Consider the following 14,169-nt stretch of genomic DNA (forward strand, 5'->3'; position numbering starts at 1 on the left):
TTCCAGTATCATAAAGACAGAGAATCTAAGCTCTTGACTATTCTGAATTCTACAGTCAAAGGGAAAAGCCAACCCTACCCTCTGTCATCATAATCTAATCCCTGCTCTGCCCTCCCCCCCTCAAAAAACCCCCATGTTTTGAACAGCACAAGGCATGGTTGCAGGCCCAGTAAAGGCAGAACTCTCTCTCTGCTACTACTTCCTATGCTGACCTACAACCATAGAATATGAGTATTGAAAGGGCCCTTGGAGATTTCAGAGGCAGTCACAGTACTGGCCCCCAATAAGGTGGCGCTCATCAAGAAGAGTCCTTTGTTTTCATGTGAGAGGATAAAAGCCCAGTTTAGAAAGATACTGCCTCATCTGCCATCACATGGTCACCAGCAGGGCCAGGGTGGTGTTAGAACCTGGGGCACCTGCCCCCTACATCCCTCTGCTTTATCCTGACTCACCCCACTCCATCCTGTTATGTGCAAATGAGAGCTGATTTTACCCACAATCTCACTAGTCTCCCACAGTCTCCTGGGGACTGTCAGGCCAAGATGCTACCATCCCCCTGCCTTGAACCTTCACATGCCTCCCCAGCCAAGTGACTTTCATCTGAAGGCCACCTACTGTCTTGCTCTGGCAGTCACTGACCCACAGGGATGGACTCCTGTTGGCTCAGGCTGGTGAGCACACAGGATCTGCCCAGACTGTGAACAGAATTTGCAGGGCCAGAGATGGACAGACTCTTCCAGGCTGCCCAGAAAGGGCCTGGGGGATTGGTAAGGTTTCAACCACAAACATTGACACTTTTCAATAGCTCCAGCGTGGAGCAGCCTGGCCTTCTCTCATCTGCCCAGTGATGACCCACAACACCCTCCACAGTCCTTTTCAGGAGCTGCTAACCCAACGAAAAGGGATCACTTGCACGTGCCGGGAGTCTGAGTTTGGTTCAGCTCTGCAAAGTTCAGGGGAAGTGGAGGGAAGTGGCCAGTGGCCTGAGAGGATTTCCTTCAGGGAGGAACTAGGAAGGGGGCCATGATGCTCCGGCAGGGTCACCCAGTGAGCCAGGGGCAGCAGGGCCTTCATCCTGGGAGGATCATCCCCGGGCTGGGGTTGCCCCACGTTAGAGGGTAAGCTGGAGGGCAGCTGGCCTCTGGCACTGGGAGGATGAGCCTGGCCAAGACCAGGCAAAGAGTGGGTGATGAGTCCCAGTCTGGCCAGCCAAGGGGGGCATCTGGGGCCAGGGGACAGGGTGCATCAGGTCTGGGCACGGGACTGTTGCCAGCTCTCCCACCCTCTCCAAATACACACAAGTCACACAGACACGTGTATGCACACACTCACTGGGAAAATCAACACAACTTTGGCCCAGAGGGAGGTGGAAAGGCATGCCAGGCCTTGGCACTGGGAAGTGAGTCCGGGCCTGGGCAACTCCATTTTGGGGTTGTTTGTGGGGAGAGGAAGCAAGGGGGCAAGCAGGCCTGGCACCGAGGGACCCAACTCAGTTACCGACATCCCTGGATGCTGGGGATTTGGGGGAGAGGTTAGGGGATGAACCAGAGGCAGCTGCACCAGGGGCAACTCTGGCGGGAGAGCTGTGCCCAGGTTTGGGGGGCAGACAAGGGGAGGGGCCGCCTCTGTGCCCAGGTTTGGGGGGGCGGCCGTGTCCTGGCACAGAGGAGGGCACCGTGCCCGAGCCCTGGCCCCTCCCCCGCCCCCTCCTCTCCCGGCCCTGACCCGCCCGGGTACATGCAGAGAAGGTACCTGCAGAAACGGCTCCGACCCTCCCCCGCCCGCCAGCCGCGATCGCGTCCGCGTCGGACGCTACCGTGGACACGCGGGAGGAACATTGGGGGAACGCGGGGCGAACGTGGGGCGGGCGGACAATGGGGCGCGGGGGCAAAGCGGTGGCGAGCTGGGGCGGGGGCGCGCGCGGGGAGTGGGTCCACGTAAACCTCGTGTGTGAATTCCACAAATACCTTAATATCTGTTTTATTTCTCAACATCCTTTATTTGGGTGCCGATTAGACTACCTTCTTATCCTCCCACTCCAGCTCTTAAAAAAATGGAAATAACTTGAGAATGGTTGGAATCATTCGATTTCCCATAATTAGGTCTAACTCGCTTCAATATTTTAGATTCAAGTGTAAATTTCTGCGTGTGTGTGTGTGTGTGTGTGTGCGTGCGTGCGAGTGCATTGCAAGCAAGCTATGTTGCAGGTAAGAGAAAGTACAAGGAAGGGATTGGCATAAATGAGCTGATACAATCTTCTCCTTTACTTCTATTTTCTCTTTTGAGGAGAATGATCTCTGGGATAGGAAGGATCGGACACCACAATGGATAATGGGGAATGGAAGCCCCAGATCAGTGTGGAGGTGGTAAGTCCATTCAGCTCTGTATAATCTGAGAAGTTCTTGCTACATTGTAGGGACTGAGATACAGAAAGAGCAGTGAAGTGGCCTCTGTCCTCAGAGAGCGTCTCTTCTGTTCCGTGTACATGAATGAGTCAGTATGAGGATGGCGAGAACCCTGACAACTGGGGCAGGGAAGGCATCGGACAAGAGGAGGCTGCTGAGATAGGAGCATGAGGATCCTGAGCAGTCTTAGCTATGGGCTCGCCACCAGGTGGTGACTTTTGGCCATGGCAATTCCTAAAACAAAAAGACAAAATTTGTGGGCATCCCTCTTGCAGGACTCCAGTGATAACAGACAGTGTCAGAAAAGGAAGCAGAAGGTGGCTATGAAATTGCAGCTTTGAACCTCATTTTCTTTTCTATTTAAAAAAATACTTCTTTTCAGCATTCACTTTTATAAGGTTTTGAGTTCCACAATTATTTTCTCCTTTCGTCTCCCCTTCCCTTTCCCCAAGACAGAAAACGCTCTGATATAGGCTATATGTGGACAATCATATTACGCGCGTTTCCACATTAGTCATGTTGTGAAAGAAGAATCAGAAGAAAAGGGAAAAACGAGAAAGAAAAACAGAGAAAAATAGTGCTCTTAAATCTGCAGTCAGACTTCACAGTTCTTTGTCTGGAGGTCGATGTCATTTCTTCCAACGAGTCTTTTGGAATTGTCTTAGAGCCTTGTACTTCTCAGAAGAACGAAGTCTATCAAAGTTACTTATCACACAAAGTGGCTGTTACTGTGTACAATGTTCTCGTAGTTCTGCTCACTTCATTCAGCATGAGTTCATGTGAGCCTTTCCAGGTTTTTCTGAAATCAGCCTACTCATCACTCTCATAGCACAGTAGTATTCCACTCCATTCATACACCCCAGCTTGTTCAGCCATTTCCCAATCGATGAGCATCCCTTCAATTTCCAATACTTTGCTCTCACAAAAAGCTGCTATAAACATTTTTGTGCATGTGGGTCCTTTCCCTTCTTTATGATCTCTTTGGAATACAGACCTAGTAGTGGTATTGCTGGGTCAAAGGGTACATATAACACAGTTGTATAGTCCTTTGGGTATAGTTTGAACTTCAGTTGAACTGCACTTCCTTAAATGTGAGATCCTTCTCCATTGATTCCTATTCAGCATTCCATTGGAGGATAGCATGTGTATCAATATTGACATTTTTGCTATAAATGAAGCCACAGAAATCAGGAAATGGAAGGATGGCTCACAGGCTCTTTGAGAAATCAAGAAAAGGATTGATATCATTGGATCTAACAAACAAGAAGTGACTCAGGTGATTCAGCCTACTTACTTTACAGATCTCATTAGCCAAACACAAATACAGCAGCTCCCGAAACCTCCTTGGAGCTTTGGAGTCAACATCAGAGCAAAAGATGAGGTCAAGAAATTCTATGAAAAAAAACGGTAGATTTCTCCAGATGAAGTCAATATACATCTTGATATTTGGTGATTTCAGTGCAAAGGTGGGCAGAGAAAATGGCAAAAAAGACATTGCGAAGTGTAACCTAGGATTAGGAAAGGAAAGAGTTCAGTCATCTATGTAGCAGAAATACTTGTTTCAGGAAGAGTTAGAAGAATTGAAAAAAATTTAATTGCAGGAATTTGAATTGTATATATTTATTATAAGGGTTTTTTTTCCCATAGATAAGGGAGACCAGAGATGGATTTTCGTTAATATGAAAACGCATGAGTGGGGGGGCGGAGCCAAGATGGGGGACTAGAAAAACACACTTATGTAGGGTCTCCCCACACAGCCCACAAAATACCTGTAGAGAGGGACTCTCAACAAATCATGGAGCAGCAGAAGTGGAGAACAACAGAGTGGAGGAGATTTTCAGCCGACGGTGACCTGAAAGGCCCACAGAAACATCGTTTATGCTGGACGCTGAGCGGAGCGTGGAGCCCAGCCTGGCCTTGCCCGCCTGATATGACGTGGAGCAACATGATGAGACTCTGGAAGGAGGACACCTCAGGAGTGGAATTTCCAGTTGTGGAATCTCCAGTTGCAGCAGCAGGTTCTCAGATCCCTCAACCCACAGGCGCCAAAGATCTGTGATGTGGTTTATTCAGTTGGCCAGGAAGGGAGCAGGGCCTTCCTATAGCTCCAGCAGCAGGCAGCAGCCACAGAGGGTGCACAGCAGCCCATACAGCGTAAAAACCCCTGGGGGCACTGAAGAGCTGAGTCTTACCTCAGCCCTGGGTGGAGGACCTGGCCTAGCTGGTCTTTGTCTCACACTGAATGGCGGCCCTGCCTGTTGGGGTCCCCTAGACCATTTACGGGAACCCCTGACCGCGACCCAAGGCTCTTGTCCAGCAAGAGGCCTTGATCTCGTGAGTAATGAAATGGGGCGGGAGACAAAGGTGGTGAAGACTCCGTGTATTTCATCTCATTCACATGCATATGTAGTCTTTATGTAAAACATTCCTAAGCCTTACGTTGAACCTATCAGCTATCACCTTTCACATTGAACCTATCACCTATCACCTTTCCTTATATGGGTGTCTTCTCCACTGGACATCCGGAGCCAGGACAAAGAACTGCCACGTTGCAAACAAAGACGAGACCCTTCCTCCTGAAATCCATCTAGTTCCACCCCTACTGACAAGCCCCTAGGTTATCTAGGCAGGCTCTCAGTGTGGCGTCCTGAAATGGATAGGGGTTGGCTCTAACTCGTCCCGTTCCACCTGCCCATACAGCTTATCTGAAAATCAGCCCCCAGTGCTGACTTGATGGAACTGGAGGCTAGGTGGCTGTGGAGAGGTAATTGCTAAGATTCTGGACATAAAAATCCCTTTCTGCGTCCAGAGCAGCACATGCTTGATCGTGCCACCTTGGAGCAACTGAGATCTCACAGATTCTCAAAGTATACCCTACTCTTGACAAAGGACCCAAGAGTCAAGTAACTGGTTGGGAAAATGCCCAAAAAATGGAAAAAAAGATAAGACCAGAGAAGGTTACTTTCTTGGTGAACAGACATCTCTTCCCATCCTTTCAGATGAGGAAGAACGAGGCTTACCATCAGGGAAAGACATAGAAGTCAAGGCTTCTGTATCCCAAACATCCAAAATCAACATTCAATGGGCTGAGGCCATGGAAGAGCTCAAAAAGGATTTTGAAAATCAAGTTAGAGAGGTGGAGGGAAAACTGGGAAGAGAAATGAGAGAGATGCAAGAAAAACAGGAAAAGCAGGTCAACACCTTGCTAAAAGAGACCCAAAAAGATGCTGAAGAAAATAACACCTTTAAAAATAGCCTAACTCAATTGGCAAAAGAGGTTCAACAAGCCAATGAGGAGAAGAATGCTTGAAAAAGCAGAATCAGTCAAATGGAAAAGGATGTCCAAAAGCTCACTGAAGAAAATAGTTCTTTCAAAATTAGAATGGAACAGATGGAGGCTAATGACTTTATGAGAAACCAAGAAATCACAAAACAAAACCAAAAGAATGAACAAATGGAAGATAACATGAAATACCTCATTGGAAAAACACTGACCTAGAAAATAGATCCAGGAGAGACAATTTAAAAATTATGGGACTACCTGAAAGCCGTGATCAAAACAAGAGCCTGGACATCATCTTTCATGAAATTATCAAGGAAAACTGCCCTGATATTCTCGAATGAGAGGGCAAAATAAATATTGAAAGAATCCACCCATCACCACCTGAAAGACATCCAAAAAGAGAAACTCCTAGGAACATTGTGGCCAAATTCCAGAGTTCCCAGGTCAAGGAGAAAATATTGCAAGCAGCTGGAAAGAAACAATTCAAATATTGTGGCAATACAATCAGGATAACACAAGATCTAGCAGCTTCTACATTAAGGGATCAAAGGGCGTGGAATATGATATTCCCAAAGTCAAAGGAAGTAGGACCAAAACCAAGAATCACCTACCCAGCAAAACTGAGTATAATACTTCAGGGGAAACAATGGCCTTGCAACAAAATAGAGGACTTTCAAGCATTCTTGATGAAAAGACCAGAGCTGAAAAGAAAATCTGACTTTCAAACACAAGAATGAAGAGAAGCATGAAAAGGTAAACAGCAAAGAGAAGTCAAAGGGACTTACTAAAGTTGAACTGTTTACATTCCTACATGGAAAGACAATATTTGTAACTCTTGAAACTTTTCAGTATTTGGGTAGTTGGTAGGATTGCACACACAGACACGCACACGCACACACACACAGAGCACAGAGTGAATTAAATAGGATGGGATCATATCTTAAAGAAATGAAATTAAGCAGCAAGAGAAAAATGTATTGGGAGGAGAAAGGGAGAAATGGAATGGGGCAAATTATTTCTCATAAAAGAGGCAAGCAAAAGACTTTTCAGTGGAGGGAAAAAGAGGGGAGGAGAGAGAAAAACATGAAGCTTACTCTCATCACATTCGACTAAAGGAAGGAATAAAATGCACACTCGTTTTGGTATGAAAACCTATCCTACAATACAGGAAAGTGGGGGAGAATGGGATCAGCAGGGTGGGAGGGATGATAGAAGGGAGGGCAGTGGAAGGAGGGAGCAATTTGAAGTCAACACTTAGGGAGGGACAGGATCAAAAGAGAGAATAGAAGCAATGCGGGGCAGGATAGGATGGAGGGAAATATAGTTAGTCTTACACAACACGACTATTATGGAAGTCACTTGCAAAACTACACAGATATGGTCTATATTGAATTGCTTGCCTTCCCAAAGGGAATGGTTGGGGAGGGAGGGATGAAGAGAAGTTGGAATTCAAAGTTTTAGGAACAACTGTCAAGTATTTTTCTTGCTACTAGGAAATAAGAAATACAGGTAATGGGGTATAGAAAGTTATCTGGCCCTACAGGACAAAAGAGAAGATGGGGACAAGGGAAGGGCAAGAAGAGAGGGCAGACTGGTGATTGGGGCAATTAGAATGCTTGGCGTTTTAGGGGGAAGGGGAGAAATGGGGAGAAAATTTGGAACCCAAAATTTTGTGAAAATGAATGTTAAAAGTTAAATAAATAAATTAATTTAAAACACAAAAACAAAAAACATGAGTGTAGGAAATCCCTGGATGTGGCAAATGCCAAACAATCTCAGCCTAAAATGTATCTTAATGGATAAGAAATGATTGGTTATCGATGTGGGAATCATTTCTGAATAATCTTTGCAGTCAAATCATCTTGTTAAAGCAGAGGACAAAACCCCCAAATTAGAGAGAAAGATAAGATGGCATGCAATCCAAATAGCTTCAACTTGACCCACTCAAGTAAGTGAAAAGTGGTGAAAAGTAGGAAACAGAGGAAGGAAAGGGCAGAAATTGAATCAACATAAAGCAATTGCCACCTAGAGGAGGTCAAAATATCCTAGAAAATATTTAGCCAAGCACCACCTGATCCCATTATCAAATAGAGAAATGTGGCAACCAAGGGCAACACAGGTTTAGAACATGACCTCGTTCCCAAAACCTGAATTAGGGCGATGGAAGATCATGAAGAAAGATCCCCTCTGCCTTTATAAAAACGGAGAAAAATTGTGGAAGGAAAAGCTAAATTTCCAGCAATCTAGGTGTGAGATTGAACCACCCCGAGAGTATATATCAAAAACGAAACTGCCAAGGAGACAACAAAAATACTAAAAATGCAGCAGATGTGTTGGTGTTTCTGTAAGAAATGAGGTTACCATTGACCACATTTGGATGTTTCTGTCCCTCATGTCCTCTGCTGGATTGAGGAATGTTTATTGATTGGGTACATTGTCTACAAGAGGCACATTCACTTCCTTTCTTTCACTCTCTTTACCCTCTGTAGTCTGGCCTCCAACCTCATTATTCCACCCAAACTGGTGACTTCTTGACTGTCCGATCCTCTCTCAGTCCTCTCTCAGTCCTCATCCTCCATCCATCGCTCTGCAGCTTTTAATAGGATCATTCAGTCAATAAATATTTATTAAATACTTATCATGCACCAGGTGTGTTAAAAGGTAGGAATAGAAAGAAAGACAAAAACAGGGTGCCTGCCCTCAAGGGCCTCACAATCTGATGAGAGAGACAACGTGCAAAAAATGAGTACAAAGAATGTACTGAAAAAGAGGAAAAAGTCAGCAGAATACAGAATGAAGGCGAGTTGGGGGAGGTTTCTTGTAGAAGGTAAGATTTTAACTGGTGCTTGAAGGGAGCTAGGGAAGCAGAGAAAAGGAGGGACAACATTCCCAGCATGGAAGATGGACGGTCATGTGCAAGGAAGAGTCAGGAGGCCAGTGTCACTGGATTGAAGAAGTGGGGAGTGAAGTGGGAGATGAGTGGAAAGGCAGGAGAGGGCTAGGTTAGGGAGGGTTTTGAACTCTCGTTCAGAGAGGATTCTGTATTTGATCCTGGAGGCAATAGAGAGTCACAGATTTATTGAGGAGTTGAGTGGCATAGACCTGCACCTCAGGAAAATCAGTTTGACAACTGGAAGGAGGAGGGAGAGACTTGAGGGAGGCACATCCACCAGGAAATACTGCAGTAGTGCAGGCATGACCTATCCTGTCTCTAGCTTTGACTTCTTCTAGTGGGTGGAATGCCTGTTAGTGAAGGTTGTTGTGTAAAGATGGCTAACTCTAAGAACCATACCAGCCACAACCAATCACAAAAATGGCACAGAAATGGCATCAGGAAACCTAAGTCACGGTGATACATGTCTCTGAGATGGGTCAACTCCAAGTTTCTGAGAAACACATGCTTTGCCAAGAAACACAAGAAGGAGCTGAAGAAGATGTAAATCAAAAAAACCAAACAATTCCCAAGGTCCAAGCAGAAGCCATGAAGCCACCAAGGCCTTCGAGGTCAAACTTCTTAGGGCTAAGATCCCTGAGGCGAGTGCCCAGCATGCTGGCCACAAGGTGGCCACTAAGCATCCAGGCCCTAGGGTTGCCACCAAACGTCCAGGCTTCAGGATCATGAAGCCTGACTCTAAGGCTCCAAAGCGCACTGACCTTAAGGTCACCAAGTCTGCCATCAAGGTCACCAAGTCTGATCCCACGGCAGCCAAGTCTGATTCTAAGGACACAGAGCCCAGTGATTCCAAGGCTGGGAAGCCTGCTGAGTCCAAACCCAAAGATGCTGGAGCTAAAATTGCTAGTCCCAAGCCTTCAAAAGAGATGTTTCAAAATGAAAGAACTTGTTTAAATCCTAAAACATCATTTTCCCCCAGCCATGGTATGATTCTTCACTACTTTGTACAAATAAAATAAATGGTGAGTCATAAGAAAACAACAGTGCACAGGAGATGAGGCCTGGACTAGGGTAGGGGCAGCATCAGAGAAGAAAGTTCTGTTTTTGAAAGATGCTGCAGAGGTGAGCCTGAGGAGAGATGGTGCCAAGGTGAAATCTGCAAGAGACGTTGAAGGGTGAAATCTGCATGACATATTGGAGAGGTGAAACCGATGAGAGATGCTGTAAAGATGAAATCTGTGAGAGATATTGGAGAGGTGAAATTGATGAGAGGTGCTGCAAAGCTGAAATGGACAAGAGATGTTGGAGAGGTGAAATTGATGACAAATGTTGCAAAGCTGAAATGGACAAGAGATGTTGGAGAGGTAAAACTGATCAGAGATGCTGCAAAGATGAAATCTGAGAGATGTTGAAGGGTGAAATCTGCAAGGGATGTTGGAGAGGTGAAACTGATGAGAGGTGCTGCAAAGCTGAAATCCACAAGAGATGTTGCAGAGGTAAATTGGACAATCTTTGGCAATCCCTTGGACAGAAGTTAGGATTTGAAGATGATGCCAAGGTTAGGAGCCTGGAAGATGGTGGTGCCCTCTACAGTAATAGGGAAGGTAGGAGGGGAAAGAATAGGGGGAAGATGAAGAGTTCTGTTTTGGACATGTTGAGCTGAAAATATCTACACGACATCCAATTTGTGGCATCAACAAAGCAACGAGAGATGAAAGACTGGAGGTCAGCACAGGGTTTTAGGCAGAATAGGTAGATTTGAGAAATCATGAGCATGGAGAGGGTGATTCAATCCATGGCAGCTGATGAGATCACTGAGTGAAGTAGAATGAAGAGAGAAGAGTAACGGACCCAGGATTGAATCCAGGGTCTTCTTCTCCTTCCCACTCTTTTCTCTCCAGGTTTTCATGGGTCCAACCTCACCTGTTTTTCTTCCTTCATGTTTGATTGCCCTTTCTCAGTCTCCTGGTCGGGATCTTCATCCAGGTCATGCCTGTTAAGAGGCTGGGCTCCCTAGAGCTCTGTAAAATCTCTGCATCTCTGCCTACTGGATTGGACAGGTTACCTTTAGGTAATTGTAGGACCCAGATTAACTTACTTTCCTTTTTAAACTCTTCCCCCCCACCACTCCCCCCTTAAGTTAGAAGCGTAGAGGCAAAGGTTTATTAACCTCACTCTCCCTTCTCTCCCATCTCAAGGTGAGCTCCAGCCTATTCTAAATGTCCCTTAGGTAACCCTGATTTTATGTTCTTGCCCCATTTGTGCTTTGTGCCTCAATGAGACATTATGGGCAAGTGACTCTGGACAGAGAATCCTGAACTCTCCCTTCCTGTTCACTGCTTTATATAAGGTGCATGAGTTCATCAAGCAGGTGGGAACTGCTCCATCAAGAAAGCCATTTCCAACCTCAGTTGAACAAGCACTTTTTCAGACTCTGAGCACTATCTCTCCTTTGGTCCACGAAGCAGTTTGTTTTCGTGACAGGAGGGCAGAATTGCACAGGATAAAAATGTGCATTTCCTGCCTACGCTGCCAAGATCCCAGATCCCTTGTAAAATGGTGTCTGATGAGCTGCTAGTCTTTGCTTGGATCAGAGCAATTCTGCAAAGTGCAGTCAGATTTTAGCAAAGTCTGAATCTCAGATGACAGGTGGATTTGGAAAGGGTTAACGGGTTACATTGCCCTACCTGTCGAGTGCTGGCTAATGAGCTGATGCCAGCTCCCTGGGAGGTCTCAGGGGAATTGTCCTGATTGCCCCAGGGATCTCCCCTTTTCTCCGTGCTTGTTCAGCATTTTTATCAACGACTTCAGTGAAATAGCACAAGGTGTGCTTGTCCAAATGTGCCAATGCTAGAGCTGGGAGGGAGGGGTGGAGATGTCACATGACTGATAGGATGGAGGAGGTTTCAGCTAGCTAAAATTTAGGATTCTATCCAAATGAAAATATCCAGTGGAGGTAAAAGCAGAGTCCTCAACAAGAATTAGAAAAGAAAAACCAATGAGTGGGGGAGGGTGATGCAGCCATGGCTCCTGTTAAAGGATTTGGGGATTTTAGGGGATAGCAGTGTCTGTGTGAATCACTAGTTAAACTTGATGGTTGGAATGACCAGTGCCTTCCTGAGGGGCATGGAGAGGCCTACGATCTAGGAAGGGGGGTCAGTAATAGGTCAGCCCAAGTCTGTCCTGAGGAGACCACAGCCAGAGGGCAGTGTTCAGGCCTGAGCATCACAGTGTGGGAAAGAAATGACCAAGGTGAGGTGCATTCAGAGAAGGGTGAACAGAAGGATGAAGGGCTCCAAGAACATGGTGTAAGGCCCTTGAGAAGCTGTCAGAGGATCATGAGAACTGTCTTCAGGTGGCACAGGAGATGGAACTCTGCACCTGGAAGCAGGAAGATCCAAGTTCAAATTCTCCCTCAGATACTTACCAGCTGTGTGACCCTGGACAAGTCATTTCACCTCTGTGCCTACATTTCCTCATCTGCAAAATGGGTCTAGAAATGGTGCCTACCTCACAGGGTTGTTGTGTGGATCAAAGGAGATATTTGTAAAGTGCTCGGCACAGTGGCTGGCACGCAGTAGCCACTCTCTAATGCTACTATTTGAAAAGTGATGTGGAAGGGGGATTAGCGTGTTCTGCTTGACCCAGGATGAAAGAACGAGGAATAGTGGGTGGAAGATGCCCAAAGATAGATTTCAGCCTGATTTCAGGACAAATTTCCCAACAACTTGAGCTGTCTGAAAGTGGAAGAGGACGGCTGGCAGTTTGTGACGTGTTTAACCCTTGCTGGAGCTGTCAAAGGCATGCTGGTGACCCCTTGTTGAGAAGGCTGTAGAGTATATTCTTTCTTTACACCTGAGTTGAAGTGAATAGCAATGCTCAGATAAAGTGTCTGCTGGGTGGCAGGCCTTGTGCTAGCTATGGGGGAGACCAAGGCAGACACAAAGCTCTTTTCCTTAGAAAGCTGTCCTGCTCCTGAAAGATGGAGCAGGCACACAGAGGAATGTCTGTCTGGATAGGTGTGTGTTTATGTATGGATATGCAGACACACACAAGGAAGTATAAAACATCAATTTGGGCGCACTGAGGGAGGATTAAGACCAGGAGAGGCCTTGGGTGAGCTTTAAAGGAGCAGGCAGAAATGAGAAAGCCTCCTCTGGTTCCCTTACCCAGCTTTGCTTCTCCCAGCCCAGGCCTGGGCTTAGCTCCCTCTCGATGCCCAGGACAATCCCTCCCAGGCCTCACTCAGCAGCAAGGAAGCCGCCCTTTAACCAGGGAGTTTCTACCAGAATACCACCTTCTTTTCCCCACTACTCCAAGTTGGCCTCAAGAGCAACAGGTGGAGAAGGAGAAGCCACAGATCCCAGAGAAAATTTATATTTGCATAGGCATAAATTAGAATTTGTTGATTAAAAAATCAAAGTAAAGAATTAAACAGTAGCCTTTGTGATGGGGAAGAACTAAGACCCCATCTGTAGGTTCCTATGCAGGGCTGCTCAGACGCCAGCTTCCTGGTAAGCGAACAGAAGCAGAGGGAGCAAACTGGGTTGAGGGCCAGCTAGGGTCAGCCTGCCACTGTCTGCTGGTGACCCCCAAAGCCTGCAGATGAGTGAGTGCCCCTGCTTGCTTCAGGGACCAGTGGCCAGCCCTGTGGTGTGAAGGCCTGCCTTCCCTCCTACAGTAAAAGGCAGGAAGGATGGCAATGTCACTGTGAGGATCCGTGCCTGACAGCCTGCCCCCCACCCCAAGCTGGAGCTGGAGTGAATATCACCCTGGGCCCCAGGGGGAGGAAGCCGGAAATGAAGCCCGTAGCTTTTCTGTCTGATAACAAAGAACAAAGAGATCTATGTATAAATATAAATATCTATCTATATACATAATACAATCGGCCCGCAGGGCCAAAGAATTTGCCCTTCCCCTCCCATCCCAGCCTTAACTCCAAAAAACTAACCCCAACTCTATCCCAATAAACTTAACACCAGGGAATTGTGGCCAGTCCCAGATACTTCAGATTTCAAAGACTGCCCCCATCATGCCCCATGGTAAAGAGAACTATGCATGCTACCATGGACGGGAGCTTTAGCCACCTGCTGGGGCATGCCCAAGACAGACTGTCTACCAGTCTGCCCTTTGGAACTGCCCAAGTTGTCATGCCCTCAATAAACCAAGTTCTTTGACCTAGACTCTTGGGCAAGGTAAGCTAAGGTGGCCTAAGCTGTGGTTCTGAGTGCTGCTGAGCATAATAAGGCCCTCATGATGTCTTGACTCACACCTTCAAGATATCATACATAGCTCTGTATACACCTCCTGAGGGCAGGCAGGGCCTGGTAGGGAGCTGGGCCACCTGACCCTCAAGAGGATGGGGAGTGAAACAAATAGCTGAGCTGGTGATCTCCTCTCCATCAGAGAGGGCAGGGTGGGGCCAAACTGCTCCATGGTGGTAGGCTCCCACCTTGTATCTCTCCCAGAAGCCACAGTGGCCATAAGGGATGAAGTGTGGGAGAGGGCGAGAAAGTGGGATGAAGTGCTTGCTGGGGGAGGGGAGGGGCTGAAGGGGGAAAGAGGGGAAAGGCCCTGGGGGGGAGAGG

The sequence above is a fragment of the Notamacropus eugenii genome, chromosome 3 (genome assembly GCF_028372415.1).
Source record: "Notamacropus eugenii isolate mMacEug1 chromosome 3, mMacEug1.pri_v2, whole genome shotgun sequence".
Taxonomy (NCBI): Eukaryota; Metazoa; Chordata; class Mammalia; order Diprotodontia; family Macropodidae; genus Notamacropus; species Notamacropus eugenii.